This window comes from Amblyomma americanum, chromosome 7 (genome assembly GCF_052857255.1).
Source record: "Amblyomma americanum isolate KBUSLIRL-KWMA chromosome 7, ASM5285725v1, whole genome shotgun sequence".
Lineage (NCBI taxonomy): Eukaryota > Metazoa > Arthropoda > Arachnida > Ixodida > Ixodidae > Amblyomma > Amblyomma americanum.
Genome location: NC_135503.1, coordinates 138661620 through 138678685, shown reverse-complemented (window position 1 = coordinate 138678685; position 17066 = coordinate 138661620). Strand labels below are relative to the sequence as shown.

Here is a 17066-nt window from a genome sequence, read left to right as displayed (position 1 = left end):
TTTTTAGGACGTTTTTCGCGGCTGGGACTTCTCTGCCGGTGCCTTCCTACGGTCGGCCGCGGCGCCTGCCTTTGGGCAGGAAACCACTCGGCTTGTCCGCCCTGCATTCCTAGGGCGCACTGGTGGGCCGTAACATCGTGGTCCCGCGCGCGGTCGCGGTCCTCGCCGGCTCCCTTTCCTGGAGCGCGGGCGTTTATTGGCCGCTTTTTCGCGGCGCTGGGGCTTCGGGCCTCACGCTGAGGCTCAGCCCTAGCGAGGCCTAGGGCTGGCCCCGCCCTGTCGCTCTGGTGGCAGGGCTGGTTTTCGCTCGCGTCAGCCGCGATGAGTGCCTCCCGCACTCCACCTTTTGCGTCGCCCACCAGGGCGAATTTACCAACAGTGGCTTCACAGCGAATTTCGCCCGACGTCACTTCAGACTCGGGCACTTCGGGAGCCTGGTCTGCCTCGGCGGGGTCTACGTTCTCGAACGCCGGGGACGCCCTCCTGGCCCGAGTCCCCGAACCGGACACGACCTTGCCGCCTCCTGCTGCTGCGGTTCCGGGCGCGACGGGTCTCAGAGCTGCGGAGCGCCCTCCGCGGCCGCCTTCTCCCAGCGACGTCTTCCCCGCCCTGAGACCATCCTCTGGGGCGCATCCTGCCGTACGGGCACCCTCTGGTATGACTTCTGCGGCCGCGGCTCCCCCCGAGTCGCTGCTTTACCTCGGTTTCACAGTGATGCCCGATTTCTCTGAGGTGACCGCGCTGCAGCAGCTGCTGGTCGACTACATCAATGCCGCGGAGAATAAAATTGCTGTAAACCAGCGCATCGCAATCAACATCTTCGGGGAGGTTGTCTCGCGTTCCGCGCAGTACCAGGCGCTGGCCTCGTATGCGAGGGGTCGTGCCGAGGGCTGCCGGCCATGTGGCCCGCTGAGCGGCGGGAGTCCTCCGACGCCAGGGCCCGGCCCTCTACTGCGGAGGCGCGACTTGAGGTCGCCTCCACACTCGTCCCGCGGCCCACCTTTGCGAAAAGGCTCCTGGGCCCTGGGTCCCATCTTGCAGTTTCCGGTTCTGCTTCGGCGGAACCTTCTACTGCTAACCAGAGACCTACCGTGGCGCCCCGACATGGGCAAGTCACAGATCACATAGCTTTCATTACTGCGACCTCGCCGGACTCCACGACACCGGCGCAATTAATACAAACGGTTAAGGCGAATATAGTTACGGAAGACGCCGGAATAGGTCCTGTAACGTTCGGATTGGTATGCTGGACATACCAATTCAGGGCGACATCAAAGTTTATGTGTATGGGGACGACAGTCTTTTTTGCTTCTGCTAGAGGCGTTCGTTCGCTTTACCAGCTAATGCAGGCCTACCTCAATGCCGTGGAAGTATGGCTGGGCAAGTTACATTTAATTCTTAACGTGATCAAATCTTCCGTTCTCGTTTTTCCTCCATTGTGGCATCCAGATCCCTCAAGTTGAGTCCTTAAAGTACCTAGGTGTAATATAAGGCCCTCATCTCGACTGGCGACCTCATATCATAAGAATAGTCATCACAGGTGAGCGAGCTCTCGGTCGCCTGCCACGAATCAGCAATAAGAAATTCGGTATGCGCGGAGACACTCTCTTAATTCTCTTAAGACTTACGTAAGACCAATTTTGGAGTTCGGTTCAGCCTCTGGCTCTTTTGGAGAGACGCGTTCTACGGCTTTGCTGGGTTTACCAAAATCAGCTGCAAATTGTGTGCTATTTCTGGAAGCTCGCATACGGGCCTTGAACTCTCGCTTCCAGCTCCTCACAGTACGCACCTTCTTACGGGGACTTGAGCCTATGCCTGGAGTGGCTCCTGCAATTTTTTACTAACCCTGCTTTGTTACTAGATAAACATTAGCCGCTTTACAAACTGCCTCAATTTGTGTGTACTGAGAACCTCTAGCCTAGAATTTCAGTCTCGCTTAGGTCCGTGCGATGCGATAGCAATGTGCAGGCCGCACCAGCCGTTTGCTTGGACCATACCCTGCAGCTATATGCAAAGCACTAATCTGCCGATGTGCTAAACGTTCTCGTGGAGGAATATCTGTTCCAGTGTTCGAGCCATGCTGCCATTTTCACAGTTTAGAATTTCCAATTTTCAATTTTGACACACTTGATTGGAGTTATTGTATCCCGGTACTTGATTATATACCAATTTTTACTCTTGAATTTCTCGCTATTGGTTTGGCATTTCAAAACATTCACCGCAATATTTATCAAGTTATCATTCTATCAAACTGCCTTTCAGTCTTGGCAGCGCTAGAAAGTTCGACAACTAGTCTCTTGTACCGATCCCTAATGTATTTTGTGCCACGTCTTGTCCAAGAGGTGAGAAATTCTTAGCGAAATCAGCCATCAATGGGCCTGTTGCCCATGTCGTTCCGAACCTCACGCTGCTGGCCACGTCTCGTTATGAGCATTACCAAATAAACCATTATACCTGAAACATGAGCCCATCCTTTGTACAGCGGATTTCGAACATTTCTAATTTACATGGAACATATGTTCTTGCGCATCAAGGCAATGTGAGGTTTTCATGACGCTGTCGCGCTGCAGGATTCCTCGCCTTAATCTATATTTATACTGTTCTGGGTTCACGCCGTCGAACCTATGTGTGTCATGCGGGGACGTTGAAACGATCGATCATTTCATCCTCTACTGCCGGCGGTTTGCACGATAGAGAATTCAGTTGTAAAATCCTCTCATTCAATTAACGATGCCGTTTACTCTTCCCTGATGTTTTCACCGTTCCTCATACAGATGAACTTCTTCATGCTTTGGTTGTTCTACTGATTTCTCCAAGCTAGATTTAGCTTCCACTTACCACAAGATCCCTTTGCATCCAGAGAGTCATGATTGCACTGCCTTCATCACACATGGTCCTTTTTTGTTTTAAGGTAGTTTGTTTTGGCTTGGCGTCAGCGCCTTCGGCATTTCAGCGAATCATGGCCCAGAATTTGAAAGGATGTCCAGGGTATTATTTCATACTGAAGGTTTTGTTACAGCCGTTCGCTTGGACAGAGATGACGAAGCACGGTGCTTGTGTGCGTGGTGGACGAGGAGGATGAACTGTAATCAGGCGCTAGCCCTTATTTTATGGCTCCTCTGCTCTCTCCTTCTGTGTAAATTAATCCCATTCTGTAAATATATATTTCTACCCGTTACAATATTGGCGTGGGTGCGGGGTCCTCATCGTCATCGTGGTCCCTGGAGCATCGCCGCCTTCGTCCTGGGCCGAGGGGACCCGGACTCCGCCGCCCGGTTCAACCCCAGCTCGACCTGACCAAAACCGACCAGCCGCTTTCTCCCACCCCGTCCGCAGCCCCGACCACAAGACACGAAGATCGCGACCAGACTCAGTATGACCCGACGATGACCCGAAACCAGACGGCACCCCCGCCCAAGCTGTCCGGCGAGTCCTTAGACCTTGACTTCCCGCTGTGGGCGACCGACCGCTGGACCTGAGGCTTCGGGGACAACCGTTCATCAGATCATTTCGTTCACCTTGGTGGCAAGCCTTTCATCTTCTTCTATCCTTTCTGATCATGCTCATCGTCACCTCACCATTCAGAATTCAAGCAATCGATCGGGACGATCGCTCGCAGGACCCGGATAATGTTATGAAGACGAAGAAGAGGGCAGTGGCGTGGGACGGAGGGCTCGCGCCGGGCCCACAGCCATTAAATCAATTTTCATCTGTCACCATGCCGTCCCGTTCCTTGGCTTGCCAACTCGTAACAATATCATTGTTTATGGTAAATCTGAAAAGGAACATAATACTATTTTTTTTTCAATCCAAGCCCGCATCCAAGATGCAGGTCTTACATGTAATGAGAACTGTTTCTTTTCTGCGCATGACCTGATTTTCCTTGGATATAGGGTCACACCGCAAGGCATCTCTTCTGTACGCAATGTTGTGTAAGCGGTCATTACGACTCCAACATAGCAGAATGCGGATATCAGTTAAAATCTTTTCTGGGCGTCATTGAATACAAAACTAAACTCATTCCTGCGTTCGCCACCGTGATGGAGTCTATGAGTTAGAAGAAGTAACTCTTTCATATGAACAAAGTTCACGACAGATTCAACAAAGTGAAACTTGTATCTGTCCATTTTGCAGATGTTTGATCCTTTTCTGCCTACTGTCGTTACTGCTTATGCTTCCGAAGTAGGTTTAAAAGCTGTCCTGCAACAGTAATGTCCAAAACGATTACAGACGGCAGCGTTCGCATCCAGAACCTTGCCTCCTACTGAAAGAAGGTATTCAGCAGGCGGACGAGAGGATTTGGCCTGTCTGTGGGCTTCTGAGCAGAAGAGGTTTTCATTGATGGAATGTCTGTAATTTACGTCAAGACAATTTGCTGATTCTTGAGAGCAATTTTAAGTTAACCTGTTCTTCAGCACGCTACCTTCAAGTAAATGGGCAGATTGAGAGATTTAACCACACTTTAAAATATTTTTTTTCAAATTGACTCGCTTCACCGTCGTCCTTTCAAGGCAGAGGTTATGAAATATCGTGAAATCTATAGATCTAATCCCCATGCTACCACCGAGGTACTGCTTCAGATTTGTTGCATGGCACAGCTCACCAAACCAGATTAGATATCACTGAATTTCTTTCAGTTGCTTCGTTATGCCAAACACTCTTAATGTACCTATTAAGAATTTGCGGCAGAGAGTACAAAAAGAAAAGGCATATTCCAAGAAGCACACAGACCAGCACAGAGCTGCCAAATCTCCTCCTTTCGAAGTTGGTGACTATGTCCGTCGACCCGTAGTTCGCCTCAAGGGAGACCAACAATTCTCCAGACCTAAAGAAATTTTTGGCCAACACGGCCCTTCTTTTTGTGTAGATGATGAGATGCTGTGATGAGAGCCGGCTCTCGAACTGGACGGACGTGTTTCGCCCAGCTCCTGCTTGCTGGCTCTGGCTCGCGCACACCCCGGTGCGAGCTGCTCCTGCCTGCTGCTGCCGGTGCCGGGCCCTTGGGCCCCGGTCGTTCCTGCGGTCCTGTCACCATCTGCGGGCCTCTCCACGGGGGCCGCCGGCGGCTTTTCGACCGCATTATGCGGGCCCGCTTTGCTTAGGCGCGGCCGCCTTTCACCGCGGCCCGAGAGGACGAAGTGTCTCCTCTCGGGCGCCTGAGCTGCGCCGCTGCCTCGGGGCCCTCCGGGGTCCTCTGAGGCGCGTTTTCTGGCTGCGGTCCCTGATCGGGGCCCTACCTGCGCGACTCCTGCGTGGCCCGCGGTCCTGGTCCGCGGTCCTGCGGTCGCCTTTTGCGGTCGGGGGCTCTTCTGCGGCTGCCCGCTGGACTCTGCCTGATTGCGGGCCTCCGGTGACCGGCGGCCGTTGTACCGGCCTTTTTTGCGCCGCGGACTCGCCGCCTTGGACTTCTAAGGTGATTTTTTCACCTTTTTTCTTGCGGCGTCCAGACTTCGCGCCTCGCACGGAGGCTTAGCCCTTGCGAGGCCTGAACCGGTCGTCGCCGTGTGGCGGTGGTGGTCGGGCGCCGTCTCCACGATCACTGCGGCCATGAGTGCCCCGGGCGCTCCCTCATCTGCGTCGCCCACTGGGGCGAATCGACCGGTGGTGGCACTCCATCGCTTATCACCAGAGGCGACCGCAGGCTTGGGTGCCCCGGAGACCCGGTCCGACCCGGGCCGATCACCATTCTCGGAGGCCGGGGACGACCTCTTGGCCTCCGTCCCGGAGCCCCAGCCCGCCGGGCGCCCTATACTACTGCGACTTCAAGCGAGGCGACCTCCCTGGCCGGGGAGACTGCCTCGCCTTCCCGATGTGACCGGGACTCCCGGTCCTCTACTGGGGTCTCGGGCTCGGACGGCGCCGAGCCTGGCCCTGACCGGACCGCTATTCCTGGGGACGCTGCGGACGCCGGTGCCAGGCTGGACCTTGCTTTTACGGCGATGTCAGATTTTGCGGACATTACGAAGATTCAGGAGCGCCTCACCGCGTTCCTGAATTCTGAGAAGAACAAGATTTCAGTGCAGGCCCGCACTAACATCTCCCATATTTTTGGGGAGATTGTGTTGAGGTGCGCGGAGTACCGTGCCCTGGCGTCCGACGCCAGGGTTCGGGCCGAGGTGCTCCGAGCAATGTGGTCGGCGGAGCGCCAGGAGTCGTAGGGGGCCAGAGCCCGGGCCTCTGTCGCGGAGGCGGGACTCGGGGCGGCGGCCCCGCCCGTTCCCGGACCCGTGCCATCTGTGGGCGTCTGGCCTCCTACTTGTGCGGAGGTGTTCCGGGGCTCGGGGACGCGGGCTCCCACGGTTACATCTGACGATTCTGCTACTGCGCCCTGGCAAATACCACCTGACCATTTTGCGTTTTTAACATCAGCGCCGGCGGCTAATGTTTCGCCTAGAGAACTCATAACATCATTAAAATGGAACATAGTCCCTGAGGACGCGGGCATAGTGCCCGTGGTGCTCCGTCCGACCACCGCTGGCATAACGGTGATAGCCGAATGTGATAGCGTCAAGTGCATGACGCGTCACTTTGCCATGACGCGCACTGATAGCAGCAGCGGATAAGCAACCGCTGCGTATAAAAGAAGCGTCAGACAAACGCTGAGAATGCCGTCATACTTGCTAGCTTTGGCAACGTCTTTAGCCGTCAGTGGCGTAGTTTCAAAAACAGCGAGCGTATGTGTCTCATCAACGCTGTTTTCGGTTGCAACAGGCAGTCTGGACAGCGCGTCCGCCCCTTCCATTTGAGATCCTTTCCGATATCTCAAGTCGTAGCGATAAGAAGCCAGGATTAACGCCCACCGTTGCATTCGAGCAGCCGCCAAAGATGGGACCTGCTTCCGTGGCCCTAAGATGCCTAGTAATGGTTGATGATCCGTGAACAACGTGAATGCCCTTCCATATAGGTAACGATGAAACTTCTTGAGAGCAAAGATTATTGCCAGCGCTTCTCGCTCGATCTGGGCATAGCCGCGCTCAGCTTGCGATAACGTCCTGGAAGCAAAAGCGACAGGCTTTTCTTGCCCACTGGAAGTATGTGAAAAAGAACCGCGCCGAGCCCATACTGCGACGCATCACAGCTTAGAGCCAAGGGTTGCTTCGGATTGTAGTAAGCAAGTACCGGACTGGTCGTGAGCAAGTTCTTTGTTTTTCGAAACGCACGAGAACACTCGCTTGTCCATTTCCAACGCGTGGCCTTCTTCAGGAGCTCGTAGAGCGGCGCAGCCACAGTCGCCAAGTTCGACAGGAACTTGGAGTAGAATGTTACCATTCCCAGGAAAGACTTCAGTTCAGTACCATTTGTAGGCTCCGGTGCACGCTCTATTGCCCTTGTTCTCGATCCCAGTGGCTTTATTCCATCCGCTGAAATTATGTGGCCCAGATAGCGGACTTCACTGGAAAAGAGCTTGCATTTTTCCATGCGCAGCGTCACATTGTGCTCCTGCAATCGTGTCAAAACTTCTTCCAGCCTTTTCCGACATTCATTCTCACTTGAACCTCCAATGATGACATCATCAATATAACACCCTACTTGAGGGATACCCTTGAGAAGCCCATCCATGAGCGACTGGAATATGGCAGGAGCACTGGCAATGCCGTAAGGGAGCCGCTGGTACTGGTAAAGGCCTTGGTGGGTGTTTATAGTTAAAATCGCCTTTGCATCGTCGGCAAGTTCTACTTGCTGGTAAGCGGCAGCAAGGTCTAGGACGCAGAATACTTTTGAGCCCGCCAATGTTGTGAACAAATCTTCTGGCAAGGGAAGACGGCAGCAAGGTCTAGGACGCAGAATACTTTTGAGCCCGCCAATGTTGTGAACAAATCTTCTGGCAAGGGAAGAGGGTAGTGCTCAGTCAGCAGCACAGTGTTCACCGTGACCTTGTAGTCACCGCACAACCGCACTTTTGCTCCTCCGTCTTTCGGTACCACTACCAGCGGAGTCGCCCAATCGCTTCTGGTGACCCTTTTCAGTACCCCCGCCCGTTCCAAGGCGTCTAGCTCTTCGGACACAGCTCGCTTCAATGCAAAAGGCACGGGACGGGCCTTGCAAAATACTGGCTTGCTGTCTGGCTTCAAGAGGACCTGTGCTTTGTAGCCCGTTATCAGCCCCATCTGCGGTGAAAACAAAGCCTGAAACTTCTTCTTAAGTTCCTCCACGGCGTCGTCTTGCTGTATAGCATGGACTTCCTGCCAGTTTAATTTCAGCTTCCTCAGCCAGTTGCGGCCGAGCAGACACGGCAACACTTTCCCACCGTCATCTACTATCAGAACAGGTAGAACGTCAGTTTGATTAGCGTGCTCAACACGCACATCAGCCGACCCTACGACCGGCACTAGTTCTCCTGTGTACGTTCGTAAAGGAACCGTAGCCGTCGTTACTGTCAGATGGGGAAACTTACGAAGAAAAACTGACTTCGGCATGACGGTGACGGACGCCCCTGTGTCGATTTGCATCCTTAAGGCCTGTCCTTCCACCAGAACTGTGACATAGTATGCAGACTTATTTGTTGTCATACTGTATATTTCTTGCTCTTCGTCAGACTCATCGGCCGAGTTATCGATTGCATTCAGCGCGTTCGGTTTGCCTGTGCGCTGCCTGCACCTTGATTTCAAGTGACCTTGCTCTCCGCAGTTATGACACTTGTACTTGCGATATCGGCAATTATTGGCCGCATGGCGTTTACCGCAACGGAAGCACTCTACGGGCTCAGTCTTGCTTCGATAATTGTCCTTAGCACGGTAGCCTTGACTCAGAACATCAACTTCTTTGTGGTATACTTTTCAGCTCTTCTAGCTTTACTTGTTGAGTCTGGGTGGTGGCTAGTTCACGATTTAACGCAATTTTGCACGCCTTTTCGAACGTCAGCTTTTCAGCGGCAACCAGCTCACGCTGAGTGTCGACGCAGCGTAGCCCGGCGACTAGCCTGTCTCTAAGCGCTTCGTCGAGAAACTTGCCAAACTCGCAAGTTCTGGCCAGGTGCTTCAGCTGCACAATGAATTCGGCTACAATCTCTTGCTCAAGTTGCAATCTTCGGTTAAATCGGCACCTTTCCGCAATCACGGCCTTTCGGGGACTGTAGTGTGTTTTCAGTAGCGCCGTGACCTCGTCATACGTTTTGCCGGCAGGGGAATTCGGAACTAGCAGGTTCTTCAATACTTCATACACTCGAGGTCCTACTACAGTCAGGAATACGGCTAGCTTCTTGCCTTCAGCCACATCATTTGCCAAGACGTAAAGCTCAAATCTTTCCAAGTAGGACTCGAAGCTGTCGCTCCTTTCGTCAAAAGTATCAGTTTTTCCCACCTTCGCCATTGCAGCATCCGCCAGGCAGTAGTCTTCAGCAGCAACCGAAGAAAGCAGCCAGCCGCCTCGATCCCATCCTCGTCGCCAGTGTAATGCTGTAGCGTGCGGCAGCCGAGCGGCCGCACCAAAGAACCAGCGAAGACCGTTGCAGGACAAGGAATCAGCGTTTATTTGTCTGACGCTTCTTTTATACGCAGCGGTTGCTTATCCGCTGCTGCTATCAGTGCGCGTCATGGCAAAGTGACGCGTCATGCACTTGCCGCTATCACACCAAAGACAGAACATGCTTAGAAAATTTGTGCGCCGCGGTCAGAACAAACGAAACCACAAGATCAGTTATGAATGCTAGGATGGCGGAGCGGCGTCGGCCGCACGTCAGGATCGACGGATCTATGGTGTCGATCCTGACGTTGCCAACGACAACGTCGTCGCGCAGCTCAATGCAAACAACACCGGTTTGGACCTGGACCCCGGCACTACGACCCGGCGATATAATTTTGCGCAGCGCGACGGCGCGAAAACCCACATCCTCTCCCAGCCCCGGACGCTTTTCGACGCCTCCTTTCCAGGGAGAGGGTATCCATCGGCTGGTCCTCGGCCTCGTCGACGAGGACACGCACGTGCCCATGCGCACGTTTTGTGCAACTTATGGGCACTCGAGGAGGGCGTGCCGCCAGTCCGCCCAATCGGACAGGGCGGTCTGTACTAAGTGCGCCGGCGCCCACCTCGCGGAGACGTGCGCGGTTCGCGCCGGCGACGCGGCGCGGTTGCCTGCGCGGAGTGCCGGAGGGCGGGCCGCGAGGGGTCTCCGCATCCTGCGGGGGCGGAATCCTGTCCCGTGATGCGGGTAAGGGCTAGCAAACTCCAGAACTGATTATGGCACTTCTTGAGCCGAGGCCAGTGACGACGAGTGGGTGGGCGGCCGCGCGTCTTTTATTCTTTTTATTCTTTTTGCGCCGCGCTTGGCGCCACGTTTCGGCCTGGCCCCGACGCGGTGCCGTTTTCTTCAGTCTTCTTTTTCTTCTCTTCCTTTGCGGCGAAGGCACTCTTCTCTTTTCTCGCTTTGTATGACGTCGCTACGACGTTCAATTTCCTACCTATTACTTTTAGATTCTGGCCTTTTTTCCTCTGCCTTCGCCGACTCACTTCTTTTTATTTTTCACGCGCAACCTGTGCCCGCCCACACGTATTTCTGTTCTTTACACTTTTTTCGCCTTTCTTTTTCTGCCCTCCGTTTTCCCCTTCCCTTTCCCGGGTGACGTCCGTATAACTCGAGGGTGAACGCTCCACCCTCCTCCTATCGCCTGCGCGCCTGCAGTACTTTTCTGGTCCTATTTCCTTTCTTCTTTCATTCAATTTTCATCATCTCACTTTTCTCCATGGCTTTTAATTTCCCTTTTTCTTTTATTCAGGCAAATTTGGACCACTGCAGGCGCGCGACGGGGGTTTTAGTTGATTTGATGGAGGGCGGGGATTTCGACTTCGCCCTTCTTTCAGACCCTTATCTTCGCCAGAACGCGCTACCCTCCCTTCCGCAGGAGTGGGCGGTGTTTGCGGCGCCGGCGGGCCCGCGGTGTGCGGTTGTCGTTCGGCGGCTACGAGTAGATGTTTTTCCAACCTACGTCTCCTCGAGGGTGGTCGCCGTTCGGTGCGCACACCGCGGCGTCTCCTTCCTAAGCTGGAACCGCATGGCGCGTTTTCCGCGAGCGAAAAACGCGACGCGCGGTGTACGCCCGCGTTGCCGTCAACGCGCGAGCACCCGCACGAAAAAAGGGAAGCGGCGCCTTCGCGGCGCGTTTTCCGGGTTGCCAGACAACGTAACTCCCAACGACATGAATTGTCCCTGCTACCGCATATGTAATATGCACTTAAACTTACACAACACTGCAATAGAAATAATCTAAGTGTAATTACACAACGACATTTTTTTTTCCGAAGTATATTTATCAAGCTTAATTTCAAGCAGGAAGAGTGTGTGCGAAACTGCGACTATGTACTTTCTGCATGCCAAGAGGCCGCTACTTGTTTACAACTCGACATATAAATGGAGTACAAGGCGGATTTAAGTGGTGGCGAAGGCTGGGCCGAAAAGTGGTTTAGCGCGACTGCAGCACAACCAGAGGATGGGGGGCAAAACACTCATATAAAGAAATGATAAAGCTACAAAATTGGAATGTAATCTGCCAATAGAAAAGAAAAAAATATATTAGCACCTTGTTTTATGAAAGAGGTAAGTCATTTTATTAAAACCTGGCAAATTTTGTATTTTTGCAACACTCTGGACCTGTCCCCTATTCATGAGTGTGCGGTGCATTACAGCGCGTCTTTGCAGGCCTTGTTTCGATACCCGGCTAACCCGGCCACAGTGGCGATTTCTTATCGCCAGCTGTCTGCGATGGCGCGCCTGGTAAAGCGTATAAATTTAGCTCGCCGGTCTGAAAATGCTCCTTTTGCGAAGTTTTCGTCGTCCTTGCACGTCGCTTCTTTGTCACCGTTCGGTAAGATTTGCACCCCGCTGCACCGCTGCGGCAGTTTTCTCGGTTTTGTCGTTTCCTTCGGCGTGCGGCCAGTGCGAAGTCTTTTTCCGTCTTTGCACGCTTCGCGCTCTTCTTTTGAAGCGCTTAGCGCTTCATTTCAAGATGAGCTTGCGGCATGTGAAGAAACGATGCTCCGTGGTACACTGCGACAGCGTGGATAGTACCATTGGTGTCACGCTACACCGATTCCCGCTGGACTTTCACAGGTGAGCTCTTGACAGTGTCGTCTGCTCTAGGTATGCGCGATAGCTTCGATATGGTTTCGCCGGGCTGTTCGCTCGTGTTTCATAGCTGTAACCCGTTCGTGCGTACTTGGCTTCATGTTTTCGGGGATATTTATGTACTACACTGCAGGGCACACACTTTCAGTGCTGAGGTGTGCGAAAGAGGCCCACATTTTTCTAATTTATAGTGAGTTTCATGCAGCTGACTATCACCAACGTGAACTTCACACCGGGCTCTCAGGAGCAACCACGTGCACGCTGCTGACCGGGAGGCCCATTTAGAACAAAGTTTGCTACCTGACAGCTCTGAGTACGACATTGTTTAGTTTTGCAAAACCATGAAGCCAATTTGAGGATCCCCTCGCAGCTGGGAGTATCGAAACTCAGCCTCGTGTATGTGCGCGGCTTTGAGGAGGCTTTAACTGGATTCGCTCAGCAGGAGTTAATGCCTGCCTTGGTATTGCTGTCCTACATATACATGACTGTGAGGGTAATTTTAAACGCACTTCACTCTCGTCACTCGTTGAGCTTAGAAAAGCAGCTAGCCGCGTGGCATGAGGATGAGCGTTACCGCACTCTGGGGCGAAGAGAGCTTGGCGCGAGCATTTACTACCATAGTTCAGATGTAATGCAAGTATAATTTACTGCAGTTAGCAGTGACAGGAATAATGACGCATTGGCGTTTCGAGTATGCGTATTCCTTTTGGCGCAGTTGTATCTAACGTGCATGTTGCATCACGTCCAGGTGCCGAGCGTGGGCGCAGTTCTGCCGCAACGTCAGCCTGGAGAAGAAGGCGCCGTCGCAGCTACGAGAACTCAGGATTTGCTCGAGGCACTTCGAACCATCTGTGTATCTGCCGTCAGGAAGGCTGCGACACGATGCTTTGCCTACTCGAGCAAGCATTGCCGGTAATTTTTGTTATCAAACTTTTAAGGCATTCGTCGCTCTTGAAATGTCAGGTTTTGTGAAAAAATGAAATTTTTCCTTTTTGTCGTAACCGTAAACAGTGTAGCGTCTTTTGCAAAACGAATTATGTATCTGTCTTGTGGCTTTAAAAATTACAGTAAATTTTTACCTGCACCCTGCTAAGCGAAAACGAAAATGGAAGTATCGCTTTCACGTGAGCACATATAATTATATATATTATATATATATATATATATATATATATATATATATATATATATATATATATATATATATATATATATATATATATATATATATATATATATATATTCGTTTTACGTCTCTTGTATGCACTGTACACTGTATGTGAGGTTCGTGACAAATGTCCAACATAGCATAGAATTCGGTTTGTGCTTGTGGTAAGCTAATGGCACAAGCTTAGTAGGCGAAGGGTGCTCAAGCGAATTTCTAGGCACGGGTGCGGAAAAAGTACACTGACGGTGTGAATACTCTTGCCTGATATTTCCGGTAAAAAAAAGGATAATGGAAGTGGGATATTCGGTAGTCTGGTATGGCAAAGGGCTCCAAAGGATCTTAACGTGTGTCTGTCAGTCTTCCGGTTCAGGTTGTTTGATGCCGCTAGCCACTTCAGCAACGGAAACCAGGCGACTCTACATGTTTTGCAGCAAGTGGGAGTTGAATCTTTCATGTTCACCGTGAAACCTTGTCTCATGAACGGTCCCTGTCGTGTCCAGAGGGCATTCTCGTCCTTCCTTTGATAGCTCAAAAGAAGTGAGGGGGAAAAAAGGGTGAGCCTTCCTAAATGTTTGATGAATTTTAGTACTCCAGAACTTTGCTTTCTTGTATGCAGAGCTTCTTTTTTCATCTTCAGTCTCATCAGGATGCAATCTTATGCCGACTTGGGCAAGGTACGCTTGGTGAAAAGCTTCTCGAGATATTGTGTGCTCATGTGTTATGTATCAAAGCATGCACTGAACGATTATAGAAATGCACTAATAATTGTTTGTGTTGTTGCCTTTTACCTCAATATTCATGCTAGCGAAAGCCAACGTTTGTACAGGTTTTTATTTTTTGCGATAATTGCTGATTTCATTCTTGTTGCATCTCATTGCGTAGGCCATAGGCTCACCTGCATAAATCTGTAAACAATATGGGGCACATTACTTGATTTGCGAGCTATCGTTGTTTGTGTGATAGGCGAATTTCGCACTCTTCAAAGTAAAACATAGCATATGAAAATTGCAAATGATTTACTTGTGCTCCACAGCTGCTGATGACCTCAAACTAATGTGCCTAACGATTAAGGGTGGTAAACAGAATTTTATTTCATTGGATAAGCATTTTTCTTTCTAGAGTGATGACAATGTGAACCGCATGCTGTGGAAGCTATAGTTCTTTGGAAATTATTTACTATAAAGGTACTGAATTCTCTTTTCTCTCCGCAATAATGTTGCCATTTCAGACACCTCAAGCGAATGCAGCAGCGACATGGACTGTTCACAATCTCTGAGCGAAACTTCGGCATCAGTGCGCCGGGCTGGAGAACCAGGTGAGCAGGGTTGTATGCATAACTGACATAAATCTTTTGAAAATGGTGACGACTGAAAGCTCATTGGACTGCTTCCTATGATAGCTGCTGTCTCCGGTGAACCTGTTTCCAAGGGGTACGTCCAGAGTCGGTCGTACCAGTCGCTGCTACTCTTCCAAGAAGGTGATAGTTATTTCGTATCTGCTCGAACAGCCTGAGGAGGTATGGCTCAGAAATATGCTACAATTCCTTGTCTGTGCGCTGTGCAGATGCAGATGGTGCCAGCCCTACTGGTTCTACGCTGAACCAAGCTTGTTCCCACGCCAGTGGCTTCATAATGGTTCAGTGTAAGTGTTAATTCCGCCTGTGGCGCTTAGTTATTATTTGTGCATTGTTGGGTTGCTGGCTTCCCTGTCAGAACTGTGCTGTCACTATATTTTGTTCTTTATATTCTGTGGGCGCAGCTGACCACACATATGCAGGACCAAGCACTGAAGCAAGCGCTTCATCTCTGGAATCTGGCACGGCAGGGGTGGCCGCAACACTGTCAGCGAGTGCTGATCTGTCACCAGGAGCTCCGTTCAGCAGTTCGCCTCTTTCTTATGAAGGTTAGCAATTTTACAACGCTTTCGCAATATTGCGCACTTTTTGGTGCTACAGGACTACATGCAGCTATGACTAAACCCGACGTAGCAACTTATTGCTCTTCCGTCGACTCTGTACGTTGCAGGATCTTTCACCAGCCCCATCAATGAAAGGCGGCCACTGCAGAAACTTCGAGCCAAGCTCAGGCAGCTGCCTAACCGCAACAAGAGGCTGCAAGGACTGCTGCTTCAGCGCCGTCGCATGAAGACCACTGCCGAATTGGTAGATAGTTTGCGTGAGCATTTAACACCAGGTGTTGCTGCTTTTGTTGAAGCTCAGTTAAAGATGCACAATGTCAGCAGGTTTGGCCGTCGATGGTGCAGCCAAAACAAAACCTTTGCTTTAGGTTTATACTTCCCCAGCCCAAAAGGTTACAGATATTGCAGGACACTCCTGAAACTTCCATCTGTTAGGTCACTGCAGCTGTGGCTTGCACGCGTACCATTGAGGGTTGGATTTTATCCTGAAGTTTTTGATTTGATCGAGAAACGGGCAGCGTCTTTTCCACGGCAAGACAGGGCTTGCACCATAATTTTTGATGAAATGCATGTTTCAAAGGAGCTGTCGTACAATCCAGTGTCGGACAGATTTGAAGGCCTTGAAGAGTACAGTGCAGCACAAGGTCCAAATCTTGCAAACAAGGCGCTTGTGTTCATGGCCAAAGGAATATGTACGCCGTGGAAGCAGCCTCTTGGCTACTTCTTTGCAGATAAGGCAGCGCCTGCAACTGTTCTGTATGACCTCCTCTTCAAATGCCACAAAATGTTGGTTGGAGCTGGATTGCAGCCTGTGGCTGTGGTTTGTGATCAGGGGAACCAAAATGTTTCTCTGTTTTCGAAACTTGTGACCCCTGAAAAGCCGTACTTAAGTGTGAATGGTGAACCGCTTTTCTTTATTTTTGATCCACCGCATTTGCTCAAGTGCTTGCGCAATATGCTCTTCAAGTATGACTTCAGGGTAGGCAGTGACACAATTAAAAGCTCGTACATACGACAGGCTTATGAGAAGGATCGAGAAATGCAAATTCGGTCCATCCCAAAGTTGAGTGCCCGGCACTTTAATTTAACTTTTGCTTCGAAGATGTCTGTGAAACTCGCAGCACAGGTATTCAGCAATCATTGCGCTGCTGCATTGTGCACATTGGTAACATTCCAACAGTTGCCATCAGAGGCTATCCACACAGCCAGATTTGTTGAGAGGGTCGATAGACTCTTTGACAGTCTAAATACTTCACAGAAGCGGGGAAAGTCTCCGTATGCATCTGCAATTTGTGCAGGATCTGTGCATGAAGAGTTTTTGGAAGAGTGTATTGCAGTTTTCGAAAACATCGAAGTTCTAGGCTGTGCGCGGCAGCCTCTTTGCATCCGTGGATTCTGCCAAACTATGAGGGTTGTGCTGCTGTTATGGAACCACCTGGCCTCTCGCTATGGTTTGACATACCTCCTTACCAGGCACCTGAACCAGGATCTCGTCTTCAAGCAGCATTTAGGCATCTTTTAGTTAGCAACCTTTTCAAACTGTCGGAAAGCAGCAACTGTGCTGAAGACATGTCTAGCCTTCTAGCCACTCTCCCAGTTTGTTTATCTAAGTCTGCTCCTTCTCTCTGTACAGCTGCCACATCTTTGCCAGTTGCTGTAGAAGTTTTGCCATATGATTATCAGTCTCCAATACTAGAGAACAACATTGTCTATTTTGCTGGATGGCTTGCCTACAAGTTTATGAATGATCACAGGTGTGTTACAGGGCCACATACGTGCGAGGTGAGGCTATAAAATGCCACCTCTGCCGATCAGAGCCAAGTTCTCTTGTACTTAAGTGTCAAAAATCCTGGAGAAGGTGACTTTGGGAGCCTGTCAGTTCCTATACCCTCGTTTGTAGCTTTTATCAATGCTTGCGAGCAA

The 17066-nt window shown here is 51.1% G+C and overlaps 1 long non-coding RNA gene across 1 annotated transcript; it reads left to right on the top strand.

Moving 5' to 3' along the window:
* Positions 1-14292: 14292 nt before the first annotated feature.
* Positions 14293-15412, top strand: LOC144098099 (uncharacterized). The gene is made up of 4 exons (XR_013307131.1): positions 14293-14867; positions 14985-15128; positions 15251-15361; positions 15396-15412. It is a non-coding gene; the product is annotated as an uncharacterized LOC144098099 (long non-coding RNA).
* Positions 15413-17066: the final 1654 nt, after the last annotated feature.